This window comes from Symphalangus syndactylus, chromosome 12, assembly GCF_028878055.3.
Source record: "Symphalangus syndactylus isolate Jambi chromosome 12, NHGRI_mSymSyn1-v2.1_pri, whole genome shotgun sequence".
Taxonomy (NCBI): domain Eukaryota; kingdom Metazoa; phylum Chordata; class Mammalia; order Primates; family Hylobatidae; genus Symphalangus; species Symphalangus syndactylus.
Window position 1 is genome coordinate 7,154,219 of NC_072441.2, and position 21,874 is coordinate 7,176,092.

Sequence of the window (21,874 nt, forward strand, 5' to 3'; positions counted from 1 at the left end):
CAGATATCTAGAGAAATTGATTTTAATGATTAGAGTAAAAGCATTTTCACCTCCAACGTCAGAATGAGTTCTTCAGAATCAGTCCATTTTATAGTTAAATCAATCATTGGTTTTAAAAAAATATTGAGAAAAACTTTAACTTCACTTTTTCCATCAAACTCAATGTCATGACAGCATTGTGAGTCATTTCAATCTAGGATTAAAACCTATTTCTGGACCCAGTGGACTTACTGTGATAGATTCTGAAAATGTAAGACGTTAAAGTCCAGTCTTTGATCTGCTGTCCTCTGCAGTTATCAAAAGGTCAGTTTATCCTGCTTCTTTTCTCTCTTTTTCATATATCTTGCACTTCACCTTAATATTAGTATTAAGCTAAATTTCTTATTTTATTTTGATTGATAAAGGAAAACAGATTGTTTCAATACAGTTACTGAGAATAAGAAGCAAAAGGTACTTATAAAGTACACAAGAGAGCTATCAGATAAAAATGTGTTCAAAAAAAGATTTGGAAATTTTTATTGCATGAATGTTCAAATGGACAGGAAAACTTTCTGGATTCTTTTTCCACCACACATGAGTAGCAGCACTAAAGTAGTGAATAATGTCCATTCAATTGGTAGTTTTCATGTATTTCTGATATCAGAAATGGACTGTTAGTAACTAGTTTTAAAAGCAGAGCATTTTTGTGCATGGCATTCCCCTGAATTCCAAAGCCCAAACTTAACTTAGGCTAATTTCTCTCTGCTGGGAGCACCATTAATTTCTCATAGATAACATTTCATATATATGCGGCATTCTGATGATGTAAAGGAATTCACACATTATGGGCCTACAAGCCAAATTTAATCAATGGCTTGCTTCATATGGCTGAGAGCTAAAAATTGTTTTGGCATTTTTGAAGTGTTTAAAGAAGGAGAAGGATGGGAGAAGAAGAATGAGTAGATGAAGGAGAGACAGAGACTACATATGGCCAGCAAAGCCTATAATATTTACTGTCTAGTTCTTTACACAAAGAACTTTTCCAATCTTGAACAAAACACACACATTTTCGTTATGCCAAAAAAGGACTACAATAAGTCTTCACTTAACATCATCGACAGGTGCTTGAAAACTGGTCATAGGTATAGATATTTATGGTCACGTGATGTTTTGATACACGCATACGGAGGGATAAATTGGGGATGGTTAATTGGTACAAAAATACAGTAAGCGAAACCCATTTTACCATAGGTTGACATCAAAAGAGTTAAGCTTCTATGGCTTTTGGTAACTAAAACGTCAACAAACTTGTAAATAAAGATCAAAACACTTCTAATATTAAATGCTGAAATAAATTTCAGCTATTCATACGTTTAAGATTAATAAAAGCTAGTAAAATCATTATTTACCTACTTATTTCAGTTTAGGGTTGCAGTTGACCGCAGCCTATCCTGTCAGCTCAGGACGCAATGTGGGAACCAGCCCTGGACAGGGCGCCGTCGCATTGCAGGTGCACTCACACATACCCACAGTTACTGAGACTGGGACCACATAGACACGTCAATCAACCTCACATGCACAGCCTTGGGAAGTGAGAGGAAACTGGAGCATCCAGAGAATATCAATGCAGACATGGGGAGAATACATAAGCTCTACACAGACAGTGAACCCCAATTGGAATCAATTTGTTTTTTCTCATCAACATTATAATGAAATGACATTGAATGAAACGTCGTTATTCAAAGACCTGTTGTACTCAGTTCTAAATATTTCAGAATTAAGAGATCTACACACATCCTCTTCTATATAATGGAGTGGGTCTCTTAAAATTTCCTGGCAACATACTCTTAGCCTGCCTAGGAAACACTTCAGAATAGAACTGCATTATAATAAATTTTCATATTCTATTTATATCTTCATATTTCTCCCTCTACTTATTAAGGTATAGTCTTGTATATGTAATCCTTCAGTTCCTGAACAAGGTGAACATATGATCTCATGATGTGTGTTTTAATTTCTTAACTTTGTTGAGATTTGGGAATGTGAGGATGATGGAAAGGAAATAAAGGAACTCAGCAGCTATAAAAGAAATCTGACCTTTAATTTTTTTATTGAATTTGTTTCTTGTTTTATTTTTCCTTCCTTTGCACAAATGAGAACTTCTAGTTTTACAAAGGGTACCACCAATTTTAGGACAAAAATTTGTATTTGTGGGATAACACAAGTTGGAGACACAATGATTTAGAGATTGCATATCAATTTTATCAAATAAATGTGATAAAGTAGGTGATATGCACACACACACACATATGTAGTGACAAAACCATTGACACAGATACCCAGATGGCACTTAATGTACTTTCAGCCTTAAATTCTTTCTCAAGGACAAGCCATTTGTTTGCAAATGATTTAGCATTCAAAAATGATTAAACACGGGAAAAAATGCATTGCACATACAGTTCAGATTACAAGTGAATTAAAGTCACACTAATATAACTATAATTTATAATGAATTCAAATGGCTTTCAGAAGGGTCATCTGTGGAAGGTGAAGAGCAATCTGAATTTATTTTTCTGGTAACTGGTCACAGCAATGTTTTCTAGACTAGTGAGTGAGTGCTCATACAGCACCATGTGTGTTCAACAACACATAAAGTTGGATGACAAAATCTACTTTAGTGAGAAGGTAGCTATTTCCAGGGGCACCAATAGTAATGTCAGTTTTGAGTCTTGGGTTTGCTTTTGTTTGTTTACAAGGCGATGAAATGTTTAAGGAAAAAAAAAAATTCTACCAATCCATGTTGAGTGAACATTTCAATCCTTGTAAAGACCAAAGTCAGCTGCCACCATGCCATGCAAACCTTATAGTACATGACATGTTAAATCGGTAACCTCGAAAGGGACTTCTGAGAAGCTATGAGTAAAAGGCACACACAAAATGCCTCTGAGATGAATTCACAAATGAAATGGAAAAGGATATCTGTATACATCCAAGAAGAATAGTAATTAACAGAAAACAAGAACACTTCTAAATTGAAAGAATCCCTAAAGTAAAAGAAGACCAAAGAAAAAGAAATAAAGATGAGAAGTGAAATGAGGCGGAAATGGTGAGCTACAAGGAGACACACTGAGAAAAAAAGTAGCTAAAGTTAGTGTGTTATTATTTCAGCAAAATTAAGTATATCAATACTGAGAAATATGACTTGAAATAGATTCAGTACCTCAAGCAGAAACATAAACAAATAACATCTGGGTTTTTCTTTTGATAACCAGTATTTTAAATACAAAAATCTAAAAATTTTATCTTTGTGTAAGAGTTACACATTTGTCATACCAATCAATAACAAAAAGGCGCTATAAATACTGTATGGAAATAAATGTCCTAACAGATGTTAACCAGACATCAGTCTTCACCGGTAAGGATTAGATTTGAAGGTGTTTGCAGATAATTAAAACTTGTTTTTATAACATAACTTAGCAGCTAAGTAGTATAATGAAAATGGGATATTCAAATTATAAGATATAAAATATTAAAGATAGAAGAACATGTTTATTTTTTCAATATAAATATTGTTACAGCTCAGAGAAACAGTATGAAATCTCAGGGCTCATGAAAGGCCACATTCTAGAGATAGTGATTGACAGGTATGGTAATTCCCCTACAGCGTGGTGCCTGTTGTCATGGAGTAGCATGTCTCCTACAGGGTACTACCAGCAGGTTCAAGTAGGAAGAGCCAATAGTCCATGTGAGAAACCCCGGAAGGCTAAAGATAGAAGGAAATATTTGTGCCACGTTGAAGAGCAAGTTCACCAGGTGAATTGGCATGTGGCTAGGGTACAACTTCCCATACATATATAAATAATGAAACACAAAAAATTATCAGAAAAGTATTTTATTATTATTAGAGTCACGATTAGCACTCTCCTCATCAGGAGAGTTTTAGGTTTTTTTCTAGCCCTACTCTATACTTTTTAAACACAGTCTCCAAGTTTCAAAATAAAAGTTTCTTATTTTTAATTCAAATCTCAATTAAAATAAAACAAAAACCGAAAATGTAGAAGTTCCTTATTTTGACCATCTATATATCATACACAACAAAAAGACTGATAAAATTCCACTAAACACAACAGCTAGATCCGTATTCCCGTTACTGCTTAAGCCCATTCCAATAAGGATTTTATACCAAATCTGCCCTTGCCAAGGCTACCTGGGGCCTTCATTTTATTATTTGCAATGGACAATTTTAACTTCACATCCATGTTGGCTTCCTTACATCCTAGATGCACATACAGCCAGATTTTTTCCCATCAGATATGATTTGATCCTCCAACTTCGGAATGCCTTGATGACCTCCTCTTTATCTAAAGATCACTTTAAAAAGCCTGAAGTATTTGGCTCTTCCCTAAATCTTTGGCCAGATGTAATGTCATCCTCCCATTGGCTTTCTTTGTCCAAACTACATTAGCCTTACCTCAGATCTTCAAACAAGTTATATTTCCTGCCTAAGATCTTTCTATGAGTGAGTGAAAGGTGTGACGAAGATAGTTCCTCTTTGCCCCCAAAGGTTTCATTGATCACGCTGATAATGAATTTACTGTTAATCTCTTACTGTTATACTCAGGCTTAAATTCTCTACCCTACACACTTAAGTTGACATAATTTTAATTTCCACTATGATGCTTCTCTCTCTTCTATCAACACTCTCTCCTCATAGGGTTTCATACAGATCAGGAGTAAGCAACATTTTTGACAAAGAGCCAGATAGTAAATATTGCAGGCTTTGTGTTGCCAAGAGGCAAATTTATGGAACATTCCCTGCTGAAAAATTTCCCTGTATTTTACATTTTAGACTTATAAATGCCACACGTACTTATAACTCATGAGCCATACAAAAATAGGTGGCAGACCAGATCTGGCTCATGGGCTATAATAGTTTTCCAACCCCTCACCTAGATTCATGACTTTAGGCATGCTCTATAGGCTACGATGATCTAACTCACATCTCTAGCCAAGTCAACTTGTCAGTGCCTACTTGATATCTCCACTTGGATTCTAACTAGCGTCTTAATTTAAGATTACAAAATGTAAAATCAATCACACATACGCACATACCCACACCTCTGTCACTTGCAAACTGCCTCATGTCATCAAGACTTTGCCATATCACTAAAAGTGACCATAATCCCCCATGTCCCTAAATCCAAATACCTTGATATAATTCTTGCTCAGTAAATTCAATCATCTTCAAATCAACTTCCAATCTCAACTGATTTTCTCCAACTTTATTGCTACACTCATAATCCCAACTACCATCATCCTTCAACTGGACAGGTGCAATAGTCAGCTAAATGAACCCCCTTCCTTCACTATTGTACCCTTCCACAATAGTACACCCTCCTAAGAGCTAACCTCATCGTATCACACATCCATCATACAATTCTCAATGTAGTTAATTTATATTCACACTTTGATATAAGATCTAGATTTGGTCCCTGAGAACACTCATGTAATCTCTCTCCATGCTCTTCCTTCATGGACATTCCAGCCAAACCGGCCTTCTTTTCTTTGTAAGAAACTATCAAGCTCTCTTTTTAAATTACAGAATCTTTATATCTGCCCTTCTTTCTGCTCAGAGCACCCCAGATCTTCAAAGTACCTTCCTCTTTGTCTTCACTCAACTCTCAAATGAAATATTACCTCCTCAGAGAGAAAAATGCTCTGAAATACCTACAGCCAGATCAGTGCCTTCCTCCTTGACAGTTTTACTCAGCCATGTTATCACATGTAATCTTCTTCGTAGTAGTGTACTTTATAGCCCTTCACACCATTGCTTTGTTTAGGTATTTGTATGTCTTCCTCCTCTTTCCCTCCTCACTACAGTATAGCCAATTGTGTCTTTGCCTTCTTCACTGCTATATCCCCTAGTGCCTGGTAGGCTTTCTATAAACAACCATTTATTGACTTATTGACTACATGTATATGCTAATCCTTTTTACTAATTGTTGTTACACTATAAATTTCTCTTCTCCCTCTCTTCGCTTCCCTCTTCTCATGTCCCTTGATGCTTCCTACTCAATATTAACATGGACATCATTTTGTGTCTTCAGCATTTCTCTTTTCATTATATTATGATAGGTTAATTTTCCTAAGAAAACACTATTTTGACAAAAGCAAAGCATTAAAGTAAAGCAGCATAGGATCAATTTTTTCCGATTGAAAAGGAAACACCATCTTTCCGAGAAGACAATTCCACCAGGAAACAAAACAAACACACACATTTCCGGTAAGTCCTAGTTCCCAAGACTTGAAGCCAGTATGTTTTTCCACTTTCAAGTATCCTTGACTGTAGAGATAAAAAGTATCCACTTAGAGATATTAGCTCATTACCACTGCCTAAATTTGGTTTCCAGAAACACAACTTAATATGACATCAATGGATGTGATAATCATTTGAAAGTAGCTTTATCAAAATCATCCAACAGAACAAGTTACTTTCCTAATTAGCATCCTCGGTTAAATACCTAAATCTGATGAATAATAAGTTATGCATTATGCTAAATTGCATTGGCTCACTATCTTAGAATGCTTTCAAACTAATTAAAAATGAGATATTCAGTGATGAGAAATATAAAAAGATAAAAACCTATTTCAATCAGTTAAATTAGAATTTAACATTTCTTCAATACGCTCTTTTGTAGTCAATTGCAAGAGTAATAAAGCAAAATTATTGAGTCTTTAATAGTGACCGTTCAAAATTCATAGTGAATTATTAAAAAGAAAACTAAGGTCCCTGCCAACTTTCCACCTCACTTCAAAGCATAGCCAAGGTCATTACAACAGCAAGTAAAAGACTCCACACAATTCCCACTTCTTCGCCTCTATTCTGTTACTTCTGGAATCTTCTACTACTCCAAATTGTGTGTTTGCTCCAGACTCAGCAGTTCTCACCACCTTGTTCTTCCAATTGCCATCTTCTCTGTGCGGCCTTTCTTGACTACCCAGTTAAAAATTATCCTATCAAAATTATCTGATCCCCATCCAGGATTACTTTTCACCATCTAACTTACGATACTTTGCATATTTATGTGGCTCATTGTCTGTTATCTGTCTCCCTAAGTTAGAATGCGAGCCTCATGATGGCAGAGTTTTGGTCAATTTCCTTCACTCAATAATTCCTGACCCAAAGTAAACACTTCATAAGTATTTTTTGAATATACTAATATATAGTCCGAATTATCAAGGAACTTATAAATAAATAAAGACACAACCCAGCATATAGTGCAGCTTGAGAAATATTGATAGTGTGGTACAGGAGGAGGTATGTAAACTATGAGAAGCAACAGTTAAATAAGAAGCAATCCAGAAAGACACACAGTGTGGGTGACATCTGAGTTAAAGGACAGAAGGTAAGAAGATAACCAGATGGAGAAAAGAGAGGAAGATCTTACAAACAAGCATCAGAAGTTACCATAAGAAAAGCAAGTACAAAATCATCAGAAGAAAAACAATTGCATCCCAGTTATTACCACAAACATAATTAACTATGAAAACCCAGAACAGTTCATGCTTTGATAATGCTAAAGTTGATACGTAGATTAAGATGTGATATAACAATCTGCAAATCTTAGTTTTCAGAAAACCTTTTTAGGCAAGATATGATGATTTAAGGAAGAAAAGTTGCTGATGGATGAGGCATGTTGTCCCTTAAAGACAAACACTATGAAGACTGCGTACAGCCTTTATAATGGAAAGGTGCCACGTTTTTTCTTTTTTAAGTCCTTGGAATCTCAGTTGGCAACTTTGAAATTCATGTGTAATTCATGAGTTTTTTAAAAGAAATGTAATAAATAACACAAGTGATTCTAGAGCTTGTCTTTAGGCTGAGGTAGATATTGACATTATAAATTGAAGTGCTAGAAAGGAACAATAAGAATTAAGAATAAGCAGTAATTTCTGCCAAGATCTGTGACACCCAGTCTCACACATAAGGCTTTTTGGAATCTCTTGGTTTCCAAGGTTCAGGCTCTCATACTTTAGTTTGTACATAAAGGACTTAAGTTATTCTTAAAGCACAGTTTTAGCACTTCACACCAGGAGATGGTTATGAGACTGATCACAGGATAAAGTGAAATAGGATGTGTGCCTACTTGTAGAAGGAACCTCGTTCCTTTTGCCATTCTATTCCTACTTTTCTGGCAGGAAAGTCCTAGAAAAAATTTCATATACAGATTAATTTTAAACAATTTACATTATATTTTACTATTATTAGCTTCTAGAATATCTTAGCTTAGGCTGGCCCTGGTGGCTCACACTTGAAATCCCAGCATTTTGGGAGGCTGAAGTGGGCGGATCAACTGAAGTCAGGAGTTTGAGACTAGCCTAGCCAACATGGTCAAACCTAGTCTCTACTAAAAATCCAAAAATTAGCCGGGTGTGGTGATGCGTACCTGTAATCCCAGCTACGCAGGAGGCTGAGGCAGGAGAACCATTGAGCCTGGGAGGTGGAGGCCGCAGTGAGCCAAGATTGTGTCACTGCACTCCAGCCTGGGCAACAGAGCAAGACTCTGTCTCACAAAAACAAAAAACAAACAAACAAAAAAAGAGTATCTTAGCTTATATATTTCTCACATCTGATCCTACCACTTTACTTCTTTTTTCCTGTTTATACCAATTATTTCTATTCCTCTTTACATATAGGCAGAAAGATAAGACTAAAATATGTCATAGACAATGACATCTAGTAAATTGACATATTCTTCATGTTTAATTCCACAACAGATTTCAAATACAACCAAAATCTCCAAATAAAATCTTAATTCTAAATTGAGTGCTTGTACAGTCTTCAAATATGTTCAAATAGAACATCAAAGCTCAATAAAAATAGTTATATCACTTGGGATGGTGTTTAAAATATTTTTTCCTAAATAAATTCAGCTTCAGAGGATGAGAAAACCTTCGTTAGGAGATGTTTTAAAGAACAAATTAAGTTAAATGTGAAGGAAATCATACTTTATTTTGTTGAATAGTAAGATTTTTTTGTTGCTATTGTGAATTAATGCCATCCAAATATTGAGTGATGTAATTCAATTTAGTAAAAGAAAAAAGTCTAAATTATCAACTTCTTTCCTTATAAAAATGAAATATGCTATAACTTGCATTTTTTCCATGGCAATGACCCTGATGATCAGAGAGGTTAAAACCTAAAAACATTTAAAATCATCTAATCTAAATTATAAAAAAGAAATCCCTTTCTTCAGAAAAAATAATTTTTTAAGGAAGCACTCAAAAACCAATCTCTACTAGTAGATATACAGCATACACATCTCTTACTATCTCCCATGCAGACTGCATAAAAAGGCGTGCTGGCTACTTTTAAGAAAACAACATTCAGATGTCTGGAAAGTATCTGAAATGCATGATTAATCTACACAGATAATTTTCTCAAGAAACCAAATTTTGAAGACAAGTAATTCAAAAGTCTATTGTCTATAAAGTAAATCCGCTGGTATTCTTAAACTGCTGTAATCCTTTCTCTGTTTACCTTATACTGTGCACCTCTCAAGCTATGGGAATGCATGTCATCTCTAAGAAGAGCTGACTTCTTTTGTGGGAAAAAGCTGTTGGAAATGACTGTTAGGATTTCAAATGTTTGGGAGTGTGTATTCATGTGGGTTTTACGTGTTGAATATTTGCATTTATAATTTTAAGATGCTTAAATCAAAAACTAAAATGACCTATGCAACATAATTCTGCCATAGGATAAATTAAATTCAATTAAATGTTCCCATACAAATTATTATCTACCACAATGTAAAAATATTTATATGTCACAAAGATGTAAGAAACACTGACTTCTATTATACAGCAGAGTTCAATTTCACTACTACTTAGCTTGATGATATTTTAAGGTCATGTCTCTTGGAATACACATTCAATATTCATTGCCAAATGTCTGAGCTCACCTCTCTTGAAGCAATATTCAATTATCAAATGAAAATAATTTACCAAGCAACCTCACAAAACACAAACTCTAGGTAGCATCAAGGTTTTTCAAAGTGATTATTCCTTACTGGTCGAGATCCTAAGATATTAAAACTCATAGATCACATGATCTGAGATTTTCTAATTGAAAAGCTGTAGCTGTAAACCTTTCATTCAAAGTCGGATACTACCTTCAGCTGTCAAAAGAATTATGCAATCACTTAAACTTCTGGAATGAAAGAGAAAATGAAGGGAAAATAAAAGTAACTGAAATGCACTGAGAAATGAACATAAGGAACCAAATGGAGGCAAAGACAGAGAGAGAGAGAGAGGGCTGTTTATCTAACCTTCCCTTCTTGAGTGGGTTTTCTCTGATATCTCTAGAGAACAATTGGATGTGTAACAATGAAATACAAAACACAAGATATTGTCTTCGTATAATTACTTGTAATGATTCCAAGATGGCATAATTTGAGAACCTGCTAAATAGGACAACAAGTGATCTGCTTTTCCAAAATTTTGCCCCTTACCTTCTATATTATTTCATGGTGAAGATCAATAAAACTGAAAATTGGAATTGCCAGATATTATCAGATTTTATTTTTTGAATGCTTAACAGCTGACTCAAAATCTGGTCATAAAAATGGAAGTTAAATTAAATTGTCCTCAAAATTTAAGTTTGCTACATTTGTAAGAACCACTTGCTTCTTCAAAATCTCAAACTTTCTCATATCGAGCAGCAAATTGAAGTGAGGAATTTAAGCATGTAAATTCATCGTGGAAACCAAATTGATTAAAATTTTCTGTGTATTCATGATAATGTTTAAAATTTTTGCTACATTTAAACCCTAAGTTAGTTACAAAAACTCTAAAATTATGCTTGTTTAAAAACTTGGGCTAACTTGCTTTTGAAAACATACTGACATATTCGTTCCATTCTTCTTATAATTATTTTTTTGTCACTCCCAAACAGCACACCATTGTATATATCCCCAAAATAGCACTTCTTTGTTAAAGCCATTAAGACAGAAATATTTTTGAGCCAGGTGCAATGGCTCATGCCTGTAATCTCAGTACTTTGGGAGGCCTAGGTTAGAGGACTGCTTGAGGATAGGAGTTTGTGACCTGCCTGGGCAACATAGCAAGACCCAGTCTTTACAAATGAAATGAAAATAAAATATAAAATAAACTGGCTGGGCATAGTAGTGCACACCTGTGGTCACAGCTACTAGAAGGCTGAGATGAGAGGACTATATGAACCCAGGAGTTTGGGGCTGTGAATGAGCTATGACTGCACCACTGCACTTCAGCCAGAACTATGGGTTGGTGAGTCAGAAATAAGTTCTCAGTTCTGAATATAATAACTGCTCCTGGCACTCCCCAGAATGAGCTGGGTTTTCTTTTGCCTCTCTATAGTCCCTCTTCCTCAGGAAATACCCCCATGGTTCTGCCCGCTGTGCTATTAATTACACCAATGCTTATTATATGTCAGTTCAGTTTTATCTAGATTCTCCCAAAGTCAGTGCTGAACTTAGTTGTTTGAAAATGTATATATTGTAATAGTTACCAAAAAGACAAAATACAGCTAGATATTTATGCTATTTGTTTTATTTCCATCGTAGGTATATTTCCTTTTAAAATTCATGAATATCTTTTTCTAAGGATTGTCTCCGTTTCCAGATGTTAAGCACTTTCTCATGCACACACCACCTAAGCAGCAAAGACACAGAGTCCACGTCAGGGAATGTCACATTCAGGATAAGCACCTATTATTCTGTAATTCAGAAGTAGGAAAATGGATGTCCTCAAGCAGATGCTTTTCTTGACAGATACAAAAAATTGACAAGGATCATTGACTTACTTCCAACTCACCATTCATCCCTTTTCTCTTATTTTGACCCTAAGGGTCCAAGATGGATAATGGCCCTACATTCTTATTTGGAATTCAGATTTCAGACTTCATTTCTTCTATCATTGTTTATAAGTAGTGGTTGCACACAGTTGCGATAATACTATGACATTAATCTACATTCCTCGTTAAATCGATTTTTGCCTTCCATTTTTTGAGCTTAGCTACAATTTCTCACATGGTTTCTCTAGGAAGATTCCCCAATGACTGAAACATTTAGAACATGGTCCATTCATAAATATGACATTGGGATTCCCCAACGACTGAAACATTTAGAACATGGTCCATTCATAAATATGACATTGGGATTCCCCAACGACTGAAACATTTAGAACATGGTCCATTCATAAATATGACATTGGGATTCCCCAACGACTGAAACATTTAGAACATGGTCCATTCATAAATATGACATTGGGATTCCCCAACGACTGAAACATTTAGAACATGGTCCATTCATAAATATGACATTGGGATTCCCCAACGACTGAAACATTTAGAACATGGTCCATTCATAAATATGACATTGGGATTCCCCAAAGACTGAAACATTTAGAACATGGTCCATTCATAAATAAGACATTGGGATTCCCCAACGACTGAAACATTTAGAACATGGTCCATTCATAAATATGACATTGGGATTCCCCAATGACAGAAACTTTTAGAACATGGTCCATTCATAAATATGACATTGGGATTCCTCAATGACTAAAACATTTAGAACATGGTCCATTCATAAATATGACATTGGGATTCCCCAATGACTGAAACATTTAGAACATGGTCTATTCATAAATAGGAAGAGCTTGTGTAGAAACTATAATTTACTTATCCTATTATGCTTAAGAAATTATGTGAAATAATGTGAAAATAATCTTATAACATTTGCATGCATATTTGCTGCAAGAGTCATAATTCATTGATACTTAATCATAATCTTGGATATGGTGGGTCCCAATAACCAGTATTTCATGCAAGACTGTAAACTTAATAGAGAGAAAACCTTATTTATAAATTTTCATGTGTTCTTTTCTTGACAATAAGGAGCTGTGAGATTTGTATTTTAAAAGATACTTAGTAATAAAAACTTTAATTTTTAAAACTTTTAATTTTAAATTCTGCTTAATTGCATAAAAGTTAAAAGGTAATATTTAATATTTAATGAGGCTTATTGAGCTAAATGATGATATGCAGCTTGGGTTATACTTGCAATTATAAGATTTGCTCATTATACCTAAGCAATCTCCTTCACTCAATCTAGCTACCACAAAGGAAGCAAAATTCCCTGAATCATAATATCAAAGCATTCCATTATGTTTTCTATTAAGTTGTTGTGTTCTTTGAATCATTGTCTATTTTAATTTATCCTTTTAGAAAGAAAACAAATTACTTAATTTGCATTTCCCACTAGAAGCTTCACTACAGCTAGACTTGGAATTGATTTCAGGCCATTTTTTAATAAATGATTGTCCCTAGTGAAAGATAGAATACTTGAGCCATCAATATTGAGTAAATAAAAGGGTTTGGGCAAATAAGAGAGAAGATACCTATTTTTCTCAAATATTTTAAATATCTAATAACCTATTCCTCATCTAAAACAAGCCACAATTACTGGAAATGATGGTCAGAGGAAGGTTTTAGCAACCCTGTGTAATACTACATGTCATGTTGGATCGCTATTACAGAGAAACAGTTGTCATGCTGCATTTTAGTAATTCTACACATTACCAGAGAAATAGACAACTCTTATAGCCACAGAAATCCAACGTAGCTACTGTCTACATATTCTTGTTTCAGACCTTTGGTGAAAAAAACTACTATGTGTATTGAATATATTTTATATTAGTTTTATCACAAAAAAGAAAAATGAGAATTCTATTAGATGCAAATACAAATTCTGAATGACAGGAAAGAAAAATTAAAATCAAAGCTGATCTTAATTAACAAAATGTATTATCTGCTTACATGTATATACAACTGTTCATATAAAGGCACAGATGCATTTGTGGTTTTGAAAAATATCTATTTCATTTCAAAACTTCATTGAACAATATTACATATGGCAAGAAAACTGCTTTTTTTGAAGGATCTTTTAAAAAGTGTTAAACTTTATTAGATACTTCAAACTAGCAAAGCTCAACTTCATCACAATTATATAATAACACTGCACACTTTCAATTTTATCTGGAGAAATATACCTATCCCTTGAAATAACTCTGTAAACTTCCTGCTCACAGATTTCATTTCAAGCCTTGAAAATGCAGGAAATCAATGCCGAATATACTTGCCCCGAAAGGAAAAGAAAATTTCAGCGATGTCAGGATGTTTTATCACATAAAATACAGAATTGCAATTTGTATCTGAGCAGGCAACACACCTCCAAAAATAATACAATACTTATCACAAAATACATTCACAGATACTAGATTTGGCACAAACCACTCCATACAGCTATTGATGAAATCAGTATTGAAAGCCTTATTACAAAATCTATGGCCTTTTTCTACGCTCCAACAGACATTTCAGGATGCCACAACCTTGCAGCTCCACTCTCTCATTAATTTCCCCTAAATACACTTGGCAGAAGAATGAGAAACGTCACATTTTTCATTTAATTTCTAAAGAACATCGCATCCTTTAAGAATAGGTTCTTGAAATTTTAAAATGTAAAACATAAAAACCCTAAAGAGACAAACATCCAAAAACATAAAAACCCTAAACAGACAAACGTCCAAAAACTTTTCTTCAAAATCACGACAACTTTATATGCTACGTGTTCTTGTAAAATACCACACACACAAACTCACAGGCACACCCACCCACCCAAAACCCACACACACGCATATTTATGGCCTCGTAACACCTCACATATATATACATATCACCAACTACAACAGAGACACATGCATATATATGGCTTCATAAAACCTCACATATATATACATATCATCAATTACAACAGAGAAAAGCCAATTTCAGAAAGATGGCTTCAATTTTGATGCATTTACTCACACCTAATTCTATTTCAATTTAACTGGTGCAGAGATTACAATGCCCTGTAACAAAAACCTGACGGAAGATTGTAACAAATTGCTTAAACATCAAACCAAAGACTCAACATAATTTCATCACAAAGTGAAATTCGCATCCAACTCGCAAAGAATTAGAAAATCCTTGCACTTACCTTGGCCTTGTCCATTCCCCAGATGACCCCAAAAGACCACCGTCATCATCAACAGCCCCGGAGCCCACGTCCACATCCTTCTAGTGACACGCTCATGTCTTCTGGCCATTGCATCTTAAACTCTGCATATTCAGTGGGGTGGATGTGAAAGTACAATAAATTACATTCTTAGAGAAATACACTATGACTCAAATCCCATATCTAATATGCACTGTGCATTTCTGAATTATCCTGCCTACAAGGAGGTATATTTGAAAATCATGCTTCCCTTTAGGGTTGTCATATTGATGATTAATACGAAAGCTCATTCATTTTTAATCTTTAAGCATTCATCTGAATTACATTTTTAATATCATTTTCCAAAACAGGCCACTTAACCTATGAATGTTAAAAAGTACTCCGGATATACATATTGGAGTTCAGTCAAGCAAAAGCATGGTGTATGGACACTACTTAAGTATAACTTGATATTTAGGCAAATTGATGAATTTAACATACCATGTAATCTCTACATATATACAAAAGGACTTTTCAACACATTTATGTAAGTTTTGCATAAATACCCTTGAAAATATTCTCAAGTTTTAAGTGGTATTCTAATTATGTCAGTAATTTTAACTGAATAAAGAGATGCATCATGTGCAAAAACTAATCTTGTTTACTTAAAATTGAGAGTAAAATTAATTATAGAAGGTACAAAACACTTGTAATTTTGATTTCAGATATATGACCCACAGGAACCTTCATATATACAAATATTATACACATATATGCAATGTATATTTGAATGTTCATTTTGAAACTGTTTTTCATACTGATACATGAAAATACTTAAATGTCCACCAAAGCAAGGTTATTTATTCATACATTTGAATGATATACAGTAGCTCAAAAGAATAAACTTGAGTTGCATGTACTAATATGGATAAGTGTCCAAAATGAATAGTGAAGCAAAATTAGCAAATTTAATAATGATAAGTTCAAAACTACACCTTTCATATGTAAACATGTGCAATAGTTAAAACTATATATTTTATGTTGCATAAATATATAATACAGTATAATAACGCATAAGAATGATAAACACCTTCAAGACCAAAGTTAGGAAATTACAAGACTACAATTTAGATGGTTACTAGGTGGAATTTTAAATCAGAGGTTACTCCTAAATCCCAATTTTTCCACAGTTGACAAAATACGGAGTTAAGAAAAATAAACTTAATGATTTCCAGAATGAACGCTTTGTTCAAAATGCTACGTAATTACAATTCTAATAAACTTGCAAGGGAATCCAGTCACCCAGAAATTTTTTATGCCTTTCTCCTACATCACGAAAGGGGAAGATTTAATTACCAACTTTGCATTACTTAACGTCAGACACATAGTATCAGAGCTAAAGAGAAATTTAAGAAACACCTCACTCAACCTCTCTATTTTAAATGACCAAATGAGTTGAGAAGGTTACAATGGCATTTCTAAGTTCATATGTAAAAAGAGAGTTTTGATGACAATGGCAGTTTAAGTACTAATAAACACTCCTTGAAAAGTTACTGTAATCCAGGTTATTTGACTGTGCTAAATGCCTTACATTCTTTACCCAATTCAGTTTTCACAGAAATCCTATGAACAAAGCACTTCCAAAATTTACCACTTCACAGCTAAGAAAACAAGGCTTAGAGAAATGCTACACGATCCCCTAGTCATGAGGTTAGTAGGTACCACTGTGGAGACTGAGGCAAAACAGGACGATTTCAAAGCCTATGCTCTGAACAAGTAAACACTAGGCAGGAATTTAGTTCTAGATCTCCCAGTTGTAGTCCAATAATCAGCCAAAAAATGGTGCTGAGAAGAGGGGAAAGAAAGATGTCTTGTATATGGAGCCTCAAATATTTGATCCCAAATAAATCTTCAAATTGAAAATCATTAGAGCACAAGGCAATAGAATTATTAGTTTGTTTCTAAAATCATCAACCTTTCCCAAGTTGAACATACAAGTATATTTTATCATACATATACTATATGTGTGTATAACGTGTGTTTATCTAAGTATTCCTGTGGTTTATATATCTGGATTTGGAATTACAAGTGTTTTGTGGTTTATTATTTATTTATTATTATACTTTGAGTTTTGGGGTACATGTGCACAACGTGCAGGTTTCTTACATATGTATCCATGTGCCATGTTGGTGTGCTGCACCCATTAACTCGTCATTTAGCATTAGGTGTATCTCCTAATGCTGTCCCTGCCCCCTTCCCCCACCCCACAACAGTCCCCAGAGTGTGATGTTCCCCTTCCTGTGTCCACGTGTTCTCATTGTCTCCCTCTGTTGCTCTGGCTGGAGTCAGTGGTGTGATCATAGCTCACTGCAGACTCCAAGTCCTAGGCTCAAGCGATACTTTTGCCTCAGCCTCTCAAGTAGCTCGGACTACAGGCACGCACCACCATCCCCGGCTAATTGTTTTACAGAGATGGGGTCCCACCGTGTTGCTTGACTGGTCTCAGCCTCTTTAAGTCAAGGGATCCTCCCACCTAGACTTCCGAAAGCACTGAGATTACAGGTGTCAGCCACCTTGCGTTTTTTGATTTCTTCAATTAATTTTACTTATACACTTGATTACACAAGATTAATTTTGTGTACATAATGAATCTCTTTTGAGGTTTAAGTTACTGATTAATTAGAGTACCACTTAACAAGCGTGTCATCCCAGCACTTTGGGAGGCTGAGGTGGGCGGCTCACCTGAGGTCAGGCATGAGCCACTGTGCCCGGCTTACACACATTCTTTTCACTCCTGCTTTCAGATCTCTATTCCCTTCTAATTCCAGTGGAACCACTTTCACTTAGTATCAAAATATCCAGATCCACTCATCAAAGTGTAAATAATCCTTCAGCAAATTATCTTTGCAAATCTACTTTTATGTAATATTTCCTTAACTTCTTCTTACCTACATCCAGTAGTCATTTTACAAGGCAGAATATTTTCTATTTTATATAGAACTGAGGCAGTATTTGAAAAAAATCTCAAAACACTCTTCAGGAAGGACTGGCATCTAAAACACCAGTTCCAATATATATTTTAGTAACATTTTAAAGGACAGATGGTTTTCAAAATGTTATTATAATTTAAAAAAATGTAACCTTCCTCTCTGAGTTCATGTTTATGGAAAACTAATATTTCATAAATGCCAAGTTACTATGATGTATTGTCTAAATGCTGCCCCTGACATTCTATAAATGTAAAAATCATAACCTTCTAACTAACTTTGGTATTAGTCAACAACTGTGCTGATGAAAAGTAAAATCAATTCATTTAAAAAAAATTTTCCATGAAAAAAAAAACAAGTAACTTGTAAGTAGTAGCGTAGATGAACCAAAAAATAAAGTAACATTAACCAGAAAGACATGCCATGGATTTCTCTAATCTTTTTTTGGAACACACTTTTCATGCATATGAAAATAAAAATTAAATATAAAATGCCTACTTTATGTATGTACATTTACTTGTGTCTATTGTTCTTTAAAGGTTAAAATAACTCCTAAAGCCTGCATAGCTGAGCCCATTGTGCTCTTCTGCCCATAAAGTAGATTGGATGTGCAGTGAAAGAGGTATAACTTAGGCTTTCAGATTAGTTATGACGATGGAAACACAATTCTATTCAATAGTGTTCATGTTGGTCTTTGAAATGTTTAAGGTCACAAGGCAAAAGAGAACAGACTTTAAGAATGTTCGTGTATTACTTCTCGTCTTACCCAATAGCTAGATTAGTTCAATAAGGCCAGTGTTTTGGAGTAAACAGCATTGTGAAATGTGTCGCGGAGTCCGGAGGCTCCACCACCTACCTCCAGGTAGTTGTTCTGTCCGGTGGAGCCTAGACTAATACCTTAGGAGATGCATTACATCTACAGGTACCAACTAGGAAGGGTAGTCTTGAATTAAATGGCTTTAGACACGTTATAAGAGCAAATCGAAGCTTCCAGGTATTAGAACTACTTCAATCACAGAGCGTCTCTGGGTTCTATCTGTGGCCAGCATCATGTCTCTGTCTGCCCTCCCCGAATGCTTTCTCTCATCATGTGGATCTTCTAGATGGTTTTATTCTTCCCCAGCCAGCCAACTTGATCAACAAGCCTAGGTATATTAGGTATGTATAAAGTTGGTTCTTAAATAAAGTCCATTTCTGTATCTAGGTAAGTAATGTCTTCAGACTTACAATTTCATTGATATCTATAAAGAGTGACTCTAGTTAGCTTCTAGTGTCAGTTTTCCTAGCAGCTTCTTTAAAAAAAAAAATCCTCTCTGTAACAAAGCTTCCTTGCAAGTATTGCTGTTGGCAATAGTCCTGTTTACTAAAATGCTTATCCGGTGAAACTTGCGCTGTGCCAGTGAGCCTGCAGGTTGATGGTCCTTTTGTTCAACTTCTCCATTATAAAGCAACCTCTCTGATCACCCTTTTAAAACTAAAGACCAAAGAGTCAAATGAGATCAGGAAGTGACCAGAGCTCACAGGTCATCAACTCCTCTTCTTAGCATATTATAGCACACAGTCTAAGCCCGAAAAACACAGCAGAACCCATTACAGCTCTCGAGTTCCAGTTATTAACATTGATTTTTTTCAATGGAAAATTTTCATTAGAAGCTATCACAGGACTCACATTCAGTAATAACTTAGATTAGGATACATACTGGAGCCTTTGTCCTTAGAGTAGGTGCCACTGAGTCACTATTAAAAGGAGTCTTTTTGACCTTAGTAAATTCTCACAGGGCTTATCTCAGTCTAAACTGTAACTGGCCTTTACTAGTGATGTCATGTGTAATTCAAATTAATATTGTAATGTATATAAATTGTATATATAGGTATAATACATGCATGTATTTACAATTATTTATTTTATTTTATTTTTTAATAAGATGAAACTTAGAGGTTAAAATATGACTCTAGGCCATTGTGCTTTAGAATGAAGAGCACAGACATGGGTTGGAAATGTAAATTTTGGCCCAATTTAATTTCTGTGACAAATTCATTAATGTCTTCAAGGTTCAGGCTGTATGTGTGAGACAAATGAAAACAGCTCTAAGATTCCTGAAAACCCTAAAGTATTAAAATTCCACTCTGCCATTAGTTCAGATAAATCATTTGCCAATTTGCCCCACAAGAACCAGGCATCTTTAAATGGTAACATAACATGCACTTCTCTCTCCCAAAGTGTAGTGCATAAACGTTCTGCTTCTGAATAACACAGGATGCCTGCTAAAATGTGCTGTCAGGGGTATTAGTAAGGAAATGTTGTATCAAAACTTCTGCAGATGTGGCCCTGAAATACACATTGTAATAAATCCTCCAGGCCTCTCAAGTTAGGAATAACTGGTTTATAAAATTGTACTTACTTAAAAATTATAGATAAACAGATTTTACCAAAACCCAGTTTTTCTGATCTGAATGAAATAAGGCTCTATATTCAGACTGACTTTTCAGTGAAAAACAACTTAAAATAGTGACAAATCATGTATAAGTTTAAATGAATATAACTAGGAGACCTGAAAACTCAGGTTTAGCAATCATCTTCCAACAGTTTGAGAGCCCACAGGAGCCACAGAGCCCTCATGTCTCCCCAGAGAAGCGGGGTGATTCTTCCCCCTAAACACCATGCAATTCTTCTTCTTTTTTTTTTTTTTGAGACGGAGTCTCGCTCTGTCACCCAGGCTGGAGTGCAGTGGTGCAATCTCGGCTCACTGCAAGCTCCGCCTCCTGTGTTCACGCCGTTCTCCTGCCTCAGCCTCTCGAAGTAGCTGGGACTACAGGCGCCCGACACCACGACTGGCTAATTTTTTTTGTATTTTTAGTGGAGACGGGGTTTCACCGTGGTCTCGATCTTCTGCCCTCGTGATCCGCCCGCCTCGGCCTCCCAAAGTGCTGGGATTACAAGCGAGAGCCACCGCTCCCGGCCAACACCATGCAATTCTTGAAGTGAGTGAAAGCATTCCTGCTCACATTGATACCCTCTCAAGTGAACTCAAAGTTAAGCCATCTCCAGCCAGACCAGATACCCTGGCCCATATCTCATTCATTAATATATGTTGAGAAGCATTTGTTTCTTGGAAACTACATGAAGTGAATAGGCTGTGGACTCCACTGGACCTAGTGGTCTATATTTAACCAATTCCCTTCACACATATGTATCAGATGCTCTCTTAGTTACGGAGCTGCAGTGGTGAATAAGAAAGCCACAGTCCTGTACTCCTAGGGTTTCAATTCTGAAGACGAAGACAGGCACAGAAATCCAACTGAGCAAAGAGAAGAGATTATTACAAAATGTGTTCACATGCAAAGTGAAGCAAGGGACTGAATATCCAACAAGGGTGTTGGGGCGAACATTAGATATAATCTTAATTCACATTATATAAGATTCATACATATAATTTTTATATATAGATATATTAATTTGGGCCAGGCGTGGTGGCTTATGCCTGTAATGCCAGCATTTTGGGAGGCCAAGGCGGATGGATCACTTGAGTCCAGGAGTTTGAGACCAGTGTGATCAACATGGCAAAACCCCATCTCTACTAAAAGTAAAAAAGTTAGCCGGGTGTAGTGGTGTGCGCTTGTAGTCCCAGCTACTCAGGAGGCTGAGAAAGGAAAACTGCTTGAACCCAGGAGGCAGAGGTTTCCGTGAGCCAAGATTGTGGCACTGCACTCCAGCCTGGGTGACACAGCAAGACCCTGTCTCAAAAGAAAAAGAAAAAAAGTAATATTAATTTGGATTATACAGACTCTAACCACTTCTTTCAAGTGAGAATATTTAAGCTAAGACCTGAGAAT